Here is a 15,557-nt window from a genome sequence, read left to right as displayed (position 1 = left end):
TTATCTCAGTAGGTGCAGAAAACACATTTAACAAAATCAAACACCTTTTCATGATAAAAACTCTTGAAAAACTAGGAAGAGAGGGCAACATTCTCACGTTAATCAAATATATTACAAAACCCTACATACTTAATGGTAAGAAACTTGAAGCTTCTCTGCTAAGATCTGGAATAAGATAAAGATGTCTCTCTCATTACTGCTTTTTAATATCATACTGGAAGACCTAGCTAATGTAATTAGACAAGAAAAAAGAAATAAAAGTTACATATACTGAGACAGAAGACATAAAACTGTTTTTGTGTGCAGATGACAGAATCATCTTTGTAGAACATCTGAAATAGTGGACAAATTCTGTAACTAATACATGATTATAGCAAGGTTTCAGGGTTCAAGGTTAACATACAAAAAGCAATTGCTTCCCTATATGCCAGCAGTGGAAAAACAAATCTTGAAATTAAAAACAATACCATTTACATTACATCTCCCCAAATTAGACACTTAGGAGTGAATTTAACAAAATAAAACTCTGATGAAAGATATAAAAGAACTAAACAAGTGAGGAGATAGTTCATGTTCATGGATAGGAAGATTCAATATTGTCAAGATGCCAGTTCTTCCCAATTTGATCTATAGATTCAATGCAACCTCAATCAAAATCTCAACTATTAATAACTCAAAACTCAGATATTTTGTAGGTGTAGACAAATTGATTATAAAGTTTATATGGAGAGGCAAAAGACTCAAAATAGTCAGCTCATCATTGAAGAAGAAGGACAAAATCAGAGAATTGACACCATCTGACCTCAGAACTTAGTATAAAGCTACAGTATTCAAGATTATGTAGAAGTAGTAAAATAAAAGAGAAATAGGTGAGTAGGATATAGTAAGGAACTCTGGAATAGGACCATATCAATATAGTCAACTGATCTTTGTTCAAGGAAAAAGGGCAGTACAATGGAGCTGACAATATTGTAACATTTCAACAAATGGTGTTGGAAAAACTAGACCTTCACACGGCAAGAAGTGGGGTGTGGGGTTGAGTCTAGACATTGATCTTACTGTGTCAGCAAAAATTAGCCCCAAATGGATCAGAGTCCTAAATGTAAAACACAAAACTATAAATACTTAAAACTCAACAATATGGAAACAACTGATCATACTTAAAAATATATAAAATATCTGAAGAGACATCTTACCAAAGAAGATACACAATTTCAATAAGCATTCACAAATATTTACAATATTACATGTCATTATGGAATTGTATATTAAAATAGCAATGCAAAACCATTACATACTTACTTGAATGCCCCAAATCTAAAACACACAGCTATAGAAACACGAAATAACATGCACAAAGGAGACTGGTGAATAGTCTATGTTGTATCCATACAATATAACACTGTGCTAAGTCACTTCAGTTGTGTCTCACTCTTTGTGACCTCATGGACTGTAGCCCACCAGGTACCACTGCCCATGGGATTCTCTGGGCGAGAATACTGGAGTGGGTTGTCATTTCCTTCTCCAACATAACCCTATGTAGTCATGAAACCAACAAACAAAACTGAAAACATTTCTTATGATACTAACTGATTTAGAGGATACATAAATAAGTTTAAAAAACAAGATACAGAAGGATATATAGTATGATGAACTTATTTTTACAAAAAGAAATATATAAAGATAAAACAGAAGCAACTAACGTTTATCTAAGGGTGACTGGGGATACAGTGATGCCAGTGGAAATTTATTTGAGAATACATTTTTCATATTGTTTGTCTTCTGAATAATATAAAATTTTACATATTCAAAAATTAAAATTGATGAAAAGAAAATTGATGAATAAAATTCAAACCCTTTGATTATAATCTGTAAAAAATTGGCTTGACTATATCAAATTATTGTGTAACTACACATAAAGAATGATACATTTAAGTAACTTTTTTGTACAAAACTACACATCCTTCATGAAATCAGCAGTTTTAGGTAAGAATAGTGTCAAGAAACATTTTCTGTAAAGGGCAAATAGCAGATGTTTCATGCTTTGTGGGTCATAAAACCTCTCTGGTATTCTTTGTTTTTTTGTTATTTGATTTTACAACTTTTCAAAATGTGAAAATCCTTCTTAGATTGAGATAAAACAAACTTTGCAGGAGAGTCCTGTGAATCATATTTTGATTGCCACTGTTCTGCTGCTGCTGCTGCTAAGTCGCTTCAGTTGTGTCCGACGCTGTGCGACCCTATAGAGGGCAGCCCACCAGGCTCCCCCGTCCCTGGGATTCTCCAGGCAAGAACCCTGGAGTAGGTTGCCATTTCCTTCTCCAATGCATGAAAGTGAAAAGTGAAAGTGAAGTTGCTCAGTCACGTCCAACTCCTAGCAACCCTATGGACTGCAGCCCACCAGGCTCCTCCGTCCTTGGGATTTTCCAGGCAAGAGTACTGGAGTGGGTTGCCATTGCCTTCTCTGGCCACTGTTATAGATTCAAAGAAAATAAAGAAACATAACAGTCAAATGCAATTTATGAATCTTGATTGGATCCTAGAATTAAAAACAACCCAGCTATAAAAGTTATTTTGGGAATAACAGGATAAATGTAAATATGGCACAGTATTATGAAGATTCTTTTGAATTACTGTTGCTTTGTTCATTAGGCATAACCATAGTGTTGTGGATATACCAGAAGTTTTTATTTTTAGGTGATATTCACTGAAATATTATGAAGTGAAGGGTCATGTTAACTGCAACTTGCTTTTAAATGTTTTAGGAAAAGTAAATGGAAATAAAAGATACCAGGAGTCAATGTGTACATGCTAAGTTGCTTCATTTGTATCTGACTCTTTGCAACTCCATGGACTGTAACCTACCAGGCTCCTCTGTCCATGGAATTCTCCAGGCAAGAATACTGGAGTCAGTTGCCATATCCTCCTCCAGGGGATCTTTACAACACAGGAATCAAACCCTGTCTTTCACGTCTCCTGCACTGGCAGACAGTTCTTTACCACTAGTGCTACCTGGGAAATCTCACCAGGAGTCAATAAATGTCCTTAAATGATTGAATAGATGTACCTCTAATTTACTCAGTCTTTTGCAAAAATGCTGGAGAAATGAAAGATCATGAGAATCAGTCACTGGATTCTATGCAGGTATGGATGATATCAAGCCTCTAAAACTGAGTTTAAATTTATTACTTTTTAAGGATTTGCATCATATGTGAATAATAAGATAATAGAGTCATCATGAAAATTATTCTTCTTGAGTTTCAAATCAGAATTTTGAATCTAGAAACACGGAAACTCTTACCCAAACATGTTCAATTTTGCTGATAAGGAAACCACTGCCCAGAAAGGCTTTGCCCTGTGTCCAAATGCATCAAACAGGCAGTGTAAAAGTGTAAAAGATCAGAAACTATATTGCCTAGTACCTGTGTCTTTCCACTGTTTCGAAGGTGTTTACTATAGCTCAAAGTCACATATTTGATAAAGCCCTCATTTAACTTAATTCATCAGATTAGCTTTCCAATAAATTCTTCAAACACAGCAAAATGCTTAGTAGTTTTCTATTTGTGATTACCATTGTGTTCAGTTCAGTTCAGTTCAGTTGCTCAGTCGTATCCGACTCTTTGCGACCCCATGAACTGCAGCACGCCAGGCCTCCCTGTCCATCACCAACTCCCGGAGTTCACTCAAACTCACGTCCATCGAGTCAGTGATGCCATCCAGCCATCTCATCCTCTGTCATCCCCTTCTCCTCCTGCCCCCAATCCCTCCCAGCATCAGAGTCTTTTCCAATGAGTCAACTCTTCGCATGAGGTGGCCAAAGTACTGGAGTTACAGCTTTAGCATCATTCCTTCCAAAGAAATCCCAAGGCTGATCTCCTTCAGAATGGACTGGTTGGATCTCCTTGCAGTCTAAGGGACTTTCTAGGGTCTTCTCCAAAACCACAGTTCAAAAGCAACAATTCTTTGGCGCTCAGGCTTCTTCACAGTCCAACTCTCACATCCATACATGACCACAGGAAAAACCATAGCCTTGACTACACAGACATTAGTCGGCAAAGTAATGTCTCTGCTTTTGAATATGCTATCTAGGTTGGTCATAACTTTTCTTCCAAGGAGTAAGAGTCTTTTAATTTCATGGCAGCAGTCACCATCTGCAGTGATTTTGGAGCCCCCCAAAATAAAGTCTGACACTGTTTCCACTGTCTCCCCATCTATTTCCCATGAAGTGCTGGGACCAGATGCCATGATCTTCATTTTCTGAATGTTGAGCTTTAAGCCAACTTTTTCACTCTCCACTTTCACTTTCATCAAGAGGCTTTTTAGTTCCTCTTCACTTTCTGCCATAAGGGTGGTGTCATCTGCATATCTGAGGTTATTGATATTTCTCCCAGCAATCTTGATTCCAGCTTGTGTTTCTTCCAGTCCAGCATTTCTCATGATGTACTCTATATATAAGTTAAATAAGCAGGGTGACAATATACAGCCTTGACGTACTCCTTTTCCTATTTGAAACCAGTCTGTTTTTCTATGTCCAGTTGGATAAAGACAAAATGAATAAGTTGAACAAATTGGAGAAGGCAATGGCACCCCACTCCAGTACTCTTGCCTGGAAAATCCCATGGATGGAGGAGCCTGGAAGGCTGCAGTCCACGGGGTCGCTGAGGGTCAGACACGACTGAGCGACTTCACTTTCACTTTTCACTTTCACGCGTTGGAGAAGGAAATGGCAACCCACTCCAGTGTTCTTGCCTGGAGAATCCCAGGGACGGGGGCGCATGGTGGGCTGCTGTCTATGGGGTTGTACAGAGTTGGACACAACTGAAGTGACTTAGCAGTAGCAGCAACATGATAAATTCAGGTTATATGTGCAAACAATCTGATAAATGTGTTCCTAAAAATTCAGCCCCTTGCCTCTCACCTAAACACAGCAAAACAAACTTACTTAACATTATAAAGTTAGACAAAGGGACCTTGATTTTTTTATTTGTGATTCATACTGTAAAGCACAGGAGATATTCCAAAAGAAGTCTATTTTCAAAATTCTCAATATCTTGTAGGGGCTCCTCTCTGAATCAGAACAGCTTTTCCTTCTCTAGTCCCAAAGAAAGTGAAATTTGATGTCATCCAATGGATGACTAAATATACCACAGTCAAAGGTAAGGGGAGTAAGGTGGGATTGTGGAAGAGGAAGGAACTAAAGGACTTTAAGGTATAGAGAATCCATGGTGGAAAGAGACTCATCAGAGACTAAGTGAAGTAGAGGATTTTTTTCTCCCCCTAGGACAACTAGAGGGATGGTTTCACGGTTGGCTTTGAGAGAAGTGAAGAATCAGGTGCACTGAAGATCCACTTACATTTTATGGATACAAATTCCCTTCAATTTTATATTCAAAATTACTTCTTCAGTTGAAGAAAAGGAATTGCAGGGATTCGTGCATTGATAGTATCTTTAAATCTCTAGTAGTTGGAATTATTAAAGTTCCAATTAGATTATATTGGAGTTTGACATTCAAGGACACCTCTATTAAAAAGAGACTGCTATGTAGTCTGCTCTGCAGATACCTTTGATGTCTTTACCAAAAGATATCTTTTCAACGTAAAAAGAAAAGAGCAGTGGCTGTCCGTGTTGCCTTCGGTGTGAGAATGTGCTGGAATATTTTATTGTTGAGTTGGCATTGAAGTCTGCTGTGAAATGATTTTTATGAATGCCATTTCCTAGGAGGCTCACAGAACTGAGAATTGCATGTCATGAGGCCATGATCTCAAAGAGCAGAAATCAAATAAATAAAAGTCTTGGGGAATTATGGTCTATGGAATATATTTTCTTCCCCAAATGAGTCCATCATTCACTTTGATGTTGAGTTTAAATGGATCATATGAGAACAAAAAAATACATCTATCTTTAAGTGGTAACAAAATTTCATTTAAGAATTTTCTTCAGAAAAATAGCATCTGAGATCTAAAATTCTATTATAAAAACAAGGAAATAGTTACCATGGTAGAAGGACACGGTTTAATACATAGTTTTAAAGCTTTTGATTTAATGATGTTCATATTTAGGAAATGAGAAATAGCAATTTAGAGATTATTATCCCAAAAGGATATATGCTTGAGGGTTCCTTTCTAATAGCCTATTAAAGGGGATTCTCTTTAAGGAGAAGTAGTTTAACTGTAAGACAGAAAAGTCAAATATAGAAATTCTGGCAAATGTTCAATAGGTCAAGTTCAAGGAAAACTTATCATTATCTTCCAGATAATTTCAAGCAAGAGGCACATTTTAGAACACAATGAGAGAACAAGGATCAACAAAACTTCATATTCAAATGAGACACAGACACCCTTCAGACATTAATATTTAGACAGACTATTAGTTTGATTCATTCAGTTGCTAACTATAATGAATAGGGCACATTTTTGTCATATGGATTAAAATTTCAAATAATGGGGATAATTTGTAGTCACGAGCTGAGCCCAACTGATTGAAATCTAAAAGTTATACATACAGAATTTTTTAATCTCTAGTAACAGGAAAAAAATAAGTTCCTGAGTAATTTTTTTCCTGTTGGAGTGATGTGAAAGTCAACTGAGATATTTGATGAGATAGTATCACAAATACCTATTCCAATACTAGGAAAAATTAATCAGTGGTAAGCATAAATAAATATTCAATATACAGGCATAACATTTTGTTGTGCTTCAAAGATTCTGTGTCTTTTAAAAACTGAAGATTTGTGGCAATCCTGTATTGTCAGATGATGGCCACCATTTTGTTAAGCAACAGAGTATTTTTAAACTAAAGTATGTACATTTTAAAAGATATAATGCTATTGCAAACTTAGTAGGCCACAGTATAGAGTAAGTATAACTTTTATAAGCACTAGGAAGGTAAAAGTTTGTGTGACACATTTTATTGTGATATTTCCTTTATTGCAATGGTATGAAACCAAAGCTACAGCATCTCCACAGTACTTACAAAGGAAATCAAGCATTTAAAACAATCTGTCTATAATTTTATATCCTACTGTAGAGATATTCTAAAAATCTGCTGTTGAAATGAGGTGAAATAGTAACAAACACAAACATCTCAGGAGACAATGTTGAATCTCAAAATTCAAGTAAATGATAAATATTATGGTAGAGCTAATAAACAAAGACAATGCTGAAATATACAGGTTGATATAATCCTCTATGTCTCTTTAAAGAAATAATTCTTTAGAACAGATTCTAAACCCAGAATATGGGTCCCTTCCAGTATGCAAGGCCAGGATTCTGGAGACTTGGTGTCCAGCATAAGAACAAGAATAACGACTACTCTAAGAATAATAATATGAAGGCATAATTCAAAAATTTCTACTTTAGCTCTCTTTATTCCCATGAACAGTGGAGGGATTTTTCCCCATTAAAAACAAGGCAAAGTAACTCTCCCCACATTCATGCACCTAGTAGCTAATAGAACTCTGGGCCTACTCAGTAGCCTTGAATACCATGCTGCATTGTAGTTCAAATCAGAGAAGACACAGGACCCCTCCTTACCCGGTGGTTATGGGGTCATCACCAAATTCTAAATATAAGACAGTGTTGGGCTGCTCTAAGGGGACTATAATTCTCGAGGTCCTTTCACAGTCTTTTGACTGTGAGAGCAGCGATTTTGGAGACTTGGTTTTGGCACCCTCTTCCAGTGAGTAAATTTTGGAGGTAGATAGAGAAGAGAGAAAATTCAAATCCATGCATGAGACAAGAACAGAGTGCCTTAGTCAACCTGCCATCATGAGGTGGTTGAAATGATTGGCTCTACCTGCTGTGTTCCACGTGCTGAACTGGGCTCATATGGAGAATATCACCGTGTACCCCCCAAAAAAAAATTCCCCCCTGGATCAGATAAAGATGAATGATGGGACTGATGCTAAAAAATATTCTTCCCATTTGACTGTAATTGGATATTTTAGTAATCTACCCAGAATTATTTTTAAAAAGTCTTCAGAATCAAATACCACAGAAAAGTATCTAAGGAAGTTCCAAGTACTAGTAACCTTTCCATCTACACCATTCTCAGTTAAGCAAAATTATGACACAAATTAGAAAGCAGAGCTGCCATTTACTACAGTCATTCCTAAAGAGATATATCAAATGAATATGATAATACAGATAACCAAATCCTTATCTGGAGTTTTTATTGTGAACTGAAATTCATATAGAATATGTAATGTCATTTTTTAAAAAACTAGGGTACTCCTAAAATGAAAGCAGGATTTTAAAAAACAACAGAAATATGAATATAAATCTTCCACTTGACCTCTGCTATAGGTATTTTAACAAACACTGCTGCTGCTGCTGCTAAGTCGCTTCAGTTGTGTCTGACTCTGTGCAACCCCATAGATGGCAGGCCGCCAGACTTCCCTGTCCCTGGGATTCTCCAGGCAGGAACACTGGAGTGGGTTGCCATTCCCTCCTCCAGGGGATCGTCCCAACCCAGGGATCGAACTCAGGTCTCCTGCATTGCAGGCAGATTCTTTAATGTCTGACCTACCAGGGAAGCCCTGCTTTAAATTAGTCACTATTAAATGCTAGTGTGTATCAGAATAACGCAGAATGCATGCTAAAACATAGATGGTGGGTCTCATTTCTAGGGTATCTGATTCGGGAGGGCTTAATGGGGGCCCAAATTTGCATTTCTCACAAGTGCCTAGATGATGCTGATGATGTTGGTATGAGGATATCACTTTGAGAATCAGCTCTCTAAAGCAAGCCAGATTTTCAACTACATGAAATCATTTGACTCAGTTTAAAATTGTTTTTGTTTCCTTTTTCGGTGGGGCCTCTCTTGATTACCCTGTAAGTTGATGCACACCTTCTTGTAAGTTTATAAGCATTATTTACAATACGGAAAGCTATGGTTTGTTAATCTGGCTGTTTCCTTCCTTCAACTATAAGCTTCTTAGGGGCAGAGAGTATGTTGCATTTATTTTTATATTCCTAGCTTAGCACAGTGGAGAGGAACTTGATCTCCTTTGCTGAATGAATTGGCAATACAGTATCTGCATTCTTGACTGGGCCATTTTCCAGATATAGAATTGGCCATGCTGTCTATTAACTTTAATAGCTACTGGCACATGTATTTCAGTGACCTTTTGGTAACATTTCACAGTTCTTAACAATTCACCAAAGGGAATTTTAAACCAACCCTAATCTTACATTCTAATGAACAAAAGAAACATTCATGACAGGTAGTCAGAAATCAGTCTGATGAAATTCAATCTAACATGAAACAAAAGACTTCAAATTATCCTGGAAGCTATATGGGCCCCTGTCTCACATCATTTCTCTGAGGAAGGCGTGGCTACCCATGAAAATGTAACTGGGATATTATGTCAGTTAAGTGAAAAACATCAGGAGAATAAAAATGCAGTCAAAACAGTGGATTGTCAGTGTGCTTACTGATTTATGGTTTCGGCTACAACAGGTTGTTCTTTCATTGTGTGAATAGTCTAAAGGGTATATATGGATTTATATGATCCATAGAGGAAAGGAAAGGACGGCTGAATTCTTCAGGAAGGCTGAATTCTTTTCTTGCTTTTAACTCATGATCCCAAGTGAGTAGTGAGGTCAGCAAAGATGCTAGAACCAAAATCTTTAACTTCTACTTGATTGTACACTTGGTAATTGGAATTCTTGTTCAGATGTCCAGAAAAACATTTCCCAACACAAAAAGAGAGGCAGAGATGGTTTTAAGAGCCAGAGGTGTGGAGGCAGGATCAGTTCAAGGAATGCTACTTGGTATGGGGAAGCAGAATGGGGAGGGAATGTGTGACGGGACTGGTTAGGAGCTGGCCCCCAACTGGGTGGGACCTTAAATGTCATGCCAAGGAGCCTAAATTTAATCCACAGTCACTTGGGAGCCACTGACATAATTCTAAATTGGGAATTAGAGAAACTGGGAGCAGAAAGACTAATTATAAGTCAAAAGATTGGGACCTGAGCTAATGGAAGGCAACGAGAAAGGTAAAAAATATTTCAGAGAAAGAAAGAATTTATTCTAAGTAATTATATTAGAGTTCTTCAGAGAAACAGGAAAAAAGGAGACCCAGGCAAGATCCAGTGTTGCAGTTCAAGTCTGAAGGTCATTGCTGGTAAAACTCCTCCTTGCTCAGGGGTGTGGGGTCAGGCAGAGATCAGCCATTAAGGCATTTGACTAACTGGATAGGGTCCACCCACTCACAATAGGGAGGACATTGTGCTTTACTCAACGTTTACCAATTTATAAGTCAATCTTATTAAAAAACAACAACAACAACAAAAAACCTCTCAAGAGAAACATCCAGAATAATGTTTGACAAATATCTGGGCACCATGGCCCCGCTGAGCTGATGTATAAAGCTGGATGGAGAACTAAAGGTAAGGAAAATGAAGGACAGGTGCCATTGCCCTTCAGCTTAGATATTTGAGTAAATAATGTTGCTTTCTAATCAGGTCAGGATTCCTGAGAAGAGGGGCAAATTTTGTTTAGAGAAAAATTTTCATTATTCAAGAAAAATTTATTGATCTTAAAGCTTGCATCAAGTACTAAGTGAAATAGCCTTTTTTTTTTTAGTGTGTGTGGAAGGGAATAAACATATGGAAAATATCGTATTAAGAGGAAAAACTACGCTGTGATTAAGCATGTACTTCAGAGGTAGAGACACTGAACTTCTATGATGTAGACAAGCTGTTTAACATGTTAAGTCTCACTTTGCCCATCTATAAAGTTAGGTGTTCTAAGAATTAGTTTATATATAGAATTATTACACAGAATTACTATAATATGACTATATATACAGTCTCTAATTCTCAGAAAGCTTTATATACACACACACACACACAAATACATACATACATACAGTGCCTGGCACTGGTACTCAGTAGTTTATCAAGAAACATCTCCAGGAAGATTTAGTTGTGTTTTTACTGCACAGGTTGTAACCAGTATCGAGTGCTAAACAAATACGAGACGGATGAGATGAGACAAATACTCCCCAGGGCCTTGACAGACTGAGGGGGCATGGCTGCCGGGAGGGCAGTGAGTGCTGCGTCTTCTGTTATAGTACACTAAATGGATCCATGGCGACTTAAAGCTGATAATGTAGCTCCCAAGGGAACTGTGTCAGGCCCAGGGAATAACTTCAACAGCGGTCTCATTAGGGTCTCATTAGGGTCTATTCTTTACTCATGTAAACAACATCTGAAGGACATAGGACTTCATATGCAGTATTTTATTAGGCTTCATGAAAGCCATAAATGTTTAAAATTTAGAAAATAAATTGTGTTGTTGTTGTTCAGTTGCTAAGTCATGTCCAACTCTTTTGCAGTCCCATAGACTATAGCGTGCCAGGCTTCTCTATCCAGAGAAAACAACTTCAGGACCCTCTAAAATCATTTAATTGGAGCTTCTACGATTACCTGTTAATACACATTCATGCATACAAACTTGTTTAATCAATGTGGAAGTAGATTGTACCAGTTACTGTAATAATTCCATATATTTTGGTATTCCTTAATGAATGGATAACAAAGGGTGATGTACTGTAGAGGTTTCAAAATCAGAGGTGACTTTCTAAAACAGGGTTCAGAAAGCTACGGCCAATGGGCCAAATCTTGTTTTGTACATAAAGTTTTATTGGAACAGTTATTTTCATTTGTTTGGTTTTGTCTAAGGCTGCCTTCACTCTGCAATGGCTGAATTGAGTAAGAGAGATAAGAGACCATATGGTCTGCAAAGCCTGAGTATTTACTCTATGGCACTTATGAGAAAAGGTTGCCAGATCCTTCTCTAAAAGAATTTCGGACACTTGGCTTTATGCCAGAGTTTGAAAAAGCTCAAACTGTACCTGTCGGTGTAAAGAGCAATGATAAACTTAATGCTGATTAGATGTAAGGACAGACTGGAGAAGCAGTGAGACTAAGGAAATTTTCAGAGTGTGAATAGCATGAAAAGAATGTAGTTGAGAATTCACTCCTGCATGTTTTTGCCAAAGAGAAACACAAGGCCAGAGGTACCACTTCTTCCAAATCTGGAAGGGAAGACAGGTTTCCATCTTTAAAATCAAATTTTAAAATCAAATTTCCAAACTCTGAGTCACTTTCAGGATAAGCCAAAGAGATCTGGCCACCATTTACCGTCTCTGCCTTAGAAACTAAGGACAGTAATATTGTGAACTAGCAGATAAGAAGTGGAAAGAAGGAAGGACACAGCTAATTGTGATTTCACAGATGCTTTCACCTGCTTTACATGAAGGCCTCCGTGGACAAATCAGCTCTGTGCAATGCAAAGAGTGACAGGCAGCACGGAAGGAGAAAGGCGCCATGCACATTCATCAATTTCAATATCAACTCCATCAGTTCCGGAGATGATGTCTGAAAAGTGAGAGGACAGAGACACGGCAATACCTGCAGAAGGCTGAGCAGCTGAAAGAAGTTGAAAAAATGCACTTACCTGAGCTTCCAAATCACAGCAGATGGTGAGACCTGAAGGGAGATAAACATTACGACCTGGAAAGCAAGCAATTTGTCCTGTCAGCTTTCAAGGGCTGGTGCAGATGAAAGACCAAGGACTAGATAGAAACTGTGCAACAGCAGTTTTTGACAACACTCAACACTGTCTACTGGGTGGGTGATGGATGGTAACCTGCTGAGGGGAAAGGAATCCCTGTAGCAATGGGAAGGAACTTCAGAACTGCTTAAAATTAAAGAGTAGACATGAGCTGGATGTGAGAAACTGCCAGCAAATAGGGCACACTACACGGCAAAAACAAATCAGATAAATGAAAAGACAACTCTTTTCAGGTAAAATAGAGAGGAATGATACAGCCTACAGGGCTGAGAGAATCTGGGTTGGTTTTTCTGGCTCCTAGCTCCTAAGACAACATAGAAGGTTCTCAAGTAAGTCACTGCCTGATGCACCGGCAGGATGACATAGTTGGGTCGGCTGATTTTGCAGGATGACTTCCAGAGGCTGCCTATACTCCCACACAAATTTACCACTCATCATTTATTTATTCATTGATTCCTTCACGCATTTGGTCCATAAATATTTATTTAGATAAATGCCTGATCAGGTGTTAGACATGATCCTTGGTGCTGGAGATAGAAGTGTGAGTAAGATAAAGTCCCTTTCTTCCTAGAGCTATGTTCTATTTGGGGACACATTACTTAACAGCTACCTGGCTTGTTACTCCTTTTTCTCTTTTATAAAAATGATACAATAATTGCTGTATTTACTTTTAAGATAGTAAGAGAGTTACTGAGAAATTTCTGTAAAGCAGGCTATGTATCAGTTATTACAATTAATATTTTCATATCTGTTTCCCAGGCTCTGTTGGTATTATCTTGCTAATAAACAGACTTGATGATGCCACGCATACTTTGATGTCTTTTTATTATTGATAGGAGGGGTCAGCAATTTTTTCTGTAAAGGTTCAGGTAATAAATAGTCCAGGCTTTGTGGGCCATATAGTCTCTCTCACAACTATTCAAGTCTGCTGCTGCAGTGCAAAAGCAACCATAGATCACATATAAATGAATGGGAGTAGCTGTGTTCTGCTACAATTTCATTTACAAAAACAAGATTGGCCCATGGGCTCCAGTTCCAACTCCTGATCTAGTCTGGAGCAGAAGGTCCCAATTTTTTAGTACAGCATATAGTCTAATACCAAATTCTAATTTCATTTCATCCTCCTCCATTCCTCTTGTAAAACTAGACAATTTGCTAAGTCATGATTTCATAGTATAGTTTTTCATTTAAAAAAATTGATAATGATTATAAATTAAAAAATACAAATTCTAAAAACCAAATGAGAGCATACTGTGCATACTATTGTGGAAACAATTTTTCATTAATAATATTATTATTTAATGCATAGACTCGACCTTATTCTGTTCGATGGCTGCTTATTATTCCACTGTATCATGTCTCTTTAATCAGTCACTCTGTACTTCAAACTTCCTTGCCTTTCATATGTTACTTCCTCCGCCTTGAAAGACTTTCCCTGTCTAGTTGGCAGTCTTCTTAAGAGCAAGAACCACTTTAAATACATTTTCCATAAAATCTATCCCTCATTCCTTATACAAAATCCACTCTGTTCTCATTTATTTTATATATAAATCCTAAGAGTCTGGGAGTAAGTGTGCTAGGTATTAAAAATAGATAAAATTTAATGAGTGTTTACTAGATGCCAGATATTGTTAAAAGCACATTATGTGTATTAACTATCTACAAAAGCTAGTTCCTATTGAACTGCTCAACATGATGTTTTTTACTCTAAATTTTAAACAAGGTGAGTTGAATTTTTCTGTTAAATGAAAGCAAAAGTATCCTACTTTATATGTATTTAGGAACATCTATCATTGAGCATGGATCCTGGCAGATACAATATTAAAGCTGCCTTCTCCTTTTAAGCAGTAAGTTCTCTGACTGTGGTCATAAGACCTTAATCACACAGGAATAATCAGGGTCCAGGATAGTAATTTGCTCATTGATGAGGGTCCAGGACAGTAATTTGCTCATTGATGGAATCTCAGTAAATATCAGTCTAGTGAGTAAATGGAGGAGGCATGGCAAACCGCTCCAGTATTATTGCCTAGAGAATGTCCATGGACAGAGGGGCACGGCCGACTACCATCCATGGAGGTGCAAAGAGTTGGAAACGACTGAGCCACTAAGCACAGCACAGCACAGCGAGTTAGTGACTCAGCTACAGAGGTGAGATAATTTACTGGATGGGAAAGGCACTTTAATACTTTTTCTGAGTCCAGTTTCTTTAACTTCCAGGGGTTACTGTTTTAACTGCTTTGATGATGTAAAAGATTAGGTGTAAACAGCAGGGTGATATTACAGAGTTGAGCACTACTAATTAGTTCTAGGGAGCTTCCCTAGTGGCTCAGACAGTAACGAATCTGCCTGCAATGCAGGAGACCCAGGTTTCATCCCTGGATCGGGAAGATCCCCTGGAGAAGGGAGTGGCAACCCACTCTAGTATTCTTGCCTGGAGAATTCCATGGACAGAGGAGTCTGGTGGGCTACAGTTCATAGGGTCACAAAAAGTTAGATACTACTAACACATTCACTTTCAACTAGTTCTAACCTATATAAGCTGTATTTTTCCACAACTCAAAACCTTGATTTAAAATACAATCATACTATAAGTTATCTGAAGTTGAAAAAGGACAGTGATTTTTAGAAATATCTTTATAAGAGACTTCTGCACTAGGATCTATTAATAGATAAGCTATTTACAGGTGATCAAGCTCTATAGAGACCAGATTTCCTGGCATTCATCTTGGAACTCTGTTATTTAGCTGAATAAAGCTGGAGTCTGCCACCAAAGAAGCCAAGTCAAATTCATATAACACAGCAAGACACGCCTCTGTGATGCTGAGAGTACTGGGAGCTAACTCCTGATTTACTAGTAGCTGTAAGAATGATTCTCAGGCCAAGCAGTAAATTAAGGGCAACCCTGCACTTACCACATTGCATTTTATGGCTTGTCAAGAGTGACAGGATAAATATATCACCTAACAACGATTAT

At 37.7% G+C, this 15,557-nt stretch overlaps 1 long non-coding RNA gene across 1 annotated transcript in view; it reads right to left on the bottom strand.

The window, feature by feature from the left end:
• Nucleotides 1-293: 293 nt before the first annotated feature.
• Nucleotides 294-15,557, bottom strand: part of LOC138441137 (uncharacterized) — a 232,363-nt gene continuing 217,099 nt past the window's right edge. The window contains exon 4 of the long non-coding RNA XR_011257253.1: nt 294-2,471. This is a non-coding gene — a long non-coding RNA (uncharacterized lncRNA). The remainder of the gene's footprint in view (nt 2,472-15,557) is intronic.

Source organism: Ovis canadensis, chromosome 5 (genome assembly GCF_042477335.2).
Source record: "Ovis canadensis isolate MfBH-ARS-UI-01 breed Bighorn chromosome 5, ARS-UI_OviCan_v2, whole genome shotgun sequence".
Lineage (NCBI taxonomy): Eukaryota > Metazoa > Chordata > Mammalia > Artiodactyla > Bovidae > Ovis > Ovis canadensis.
The sequence above is the reverse complement of the archived record's forward strand: the minus strand, read 5'-3'. Positions and strand labels throughout refer to the sequence as shown.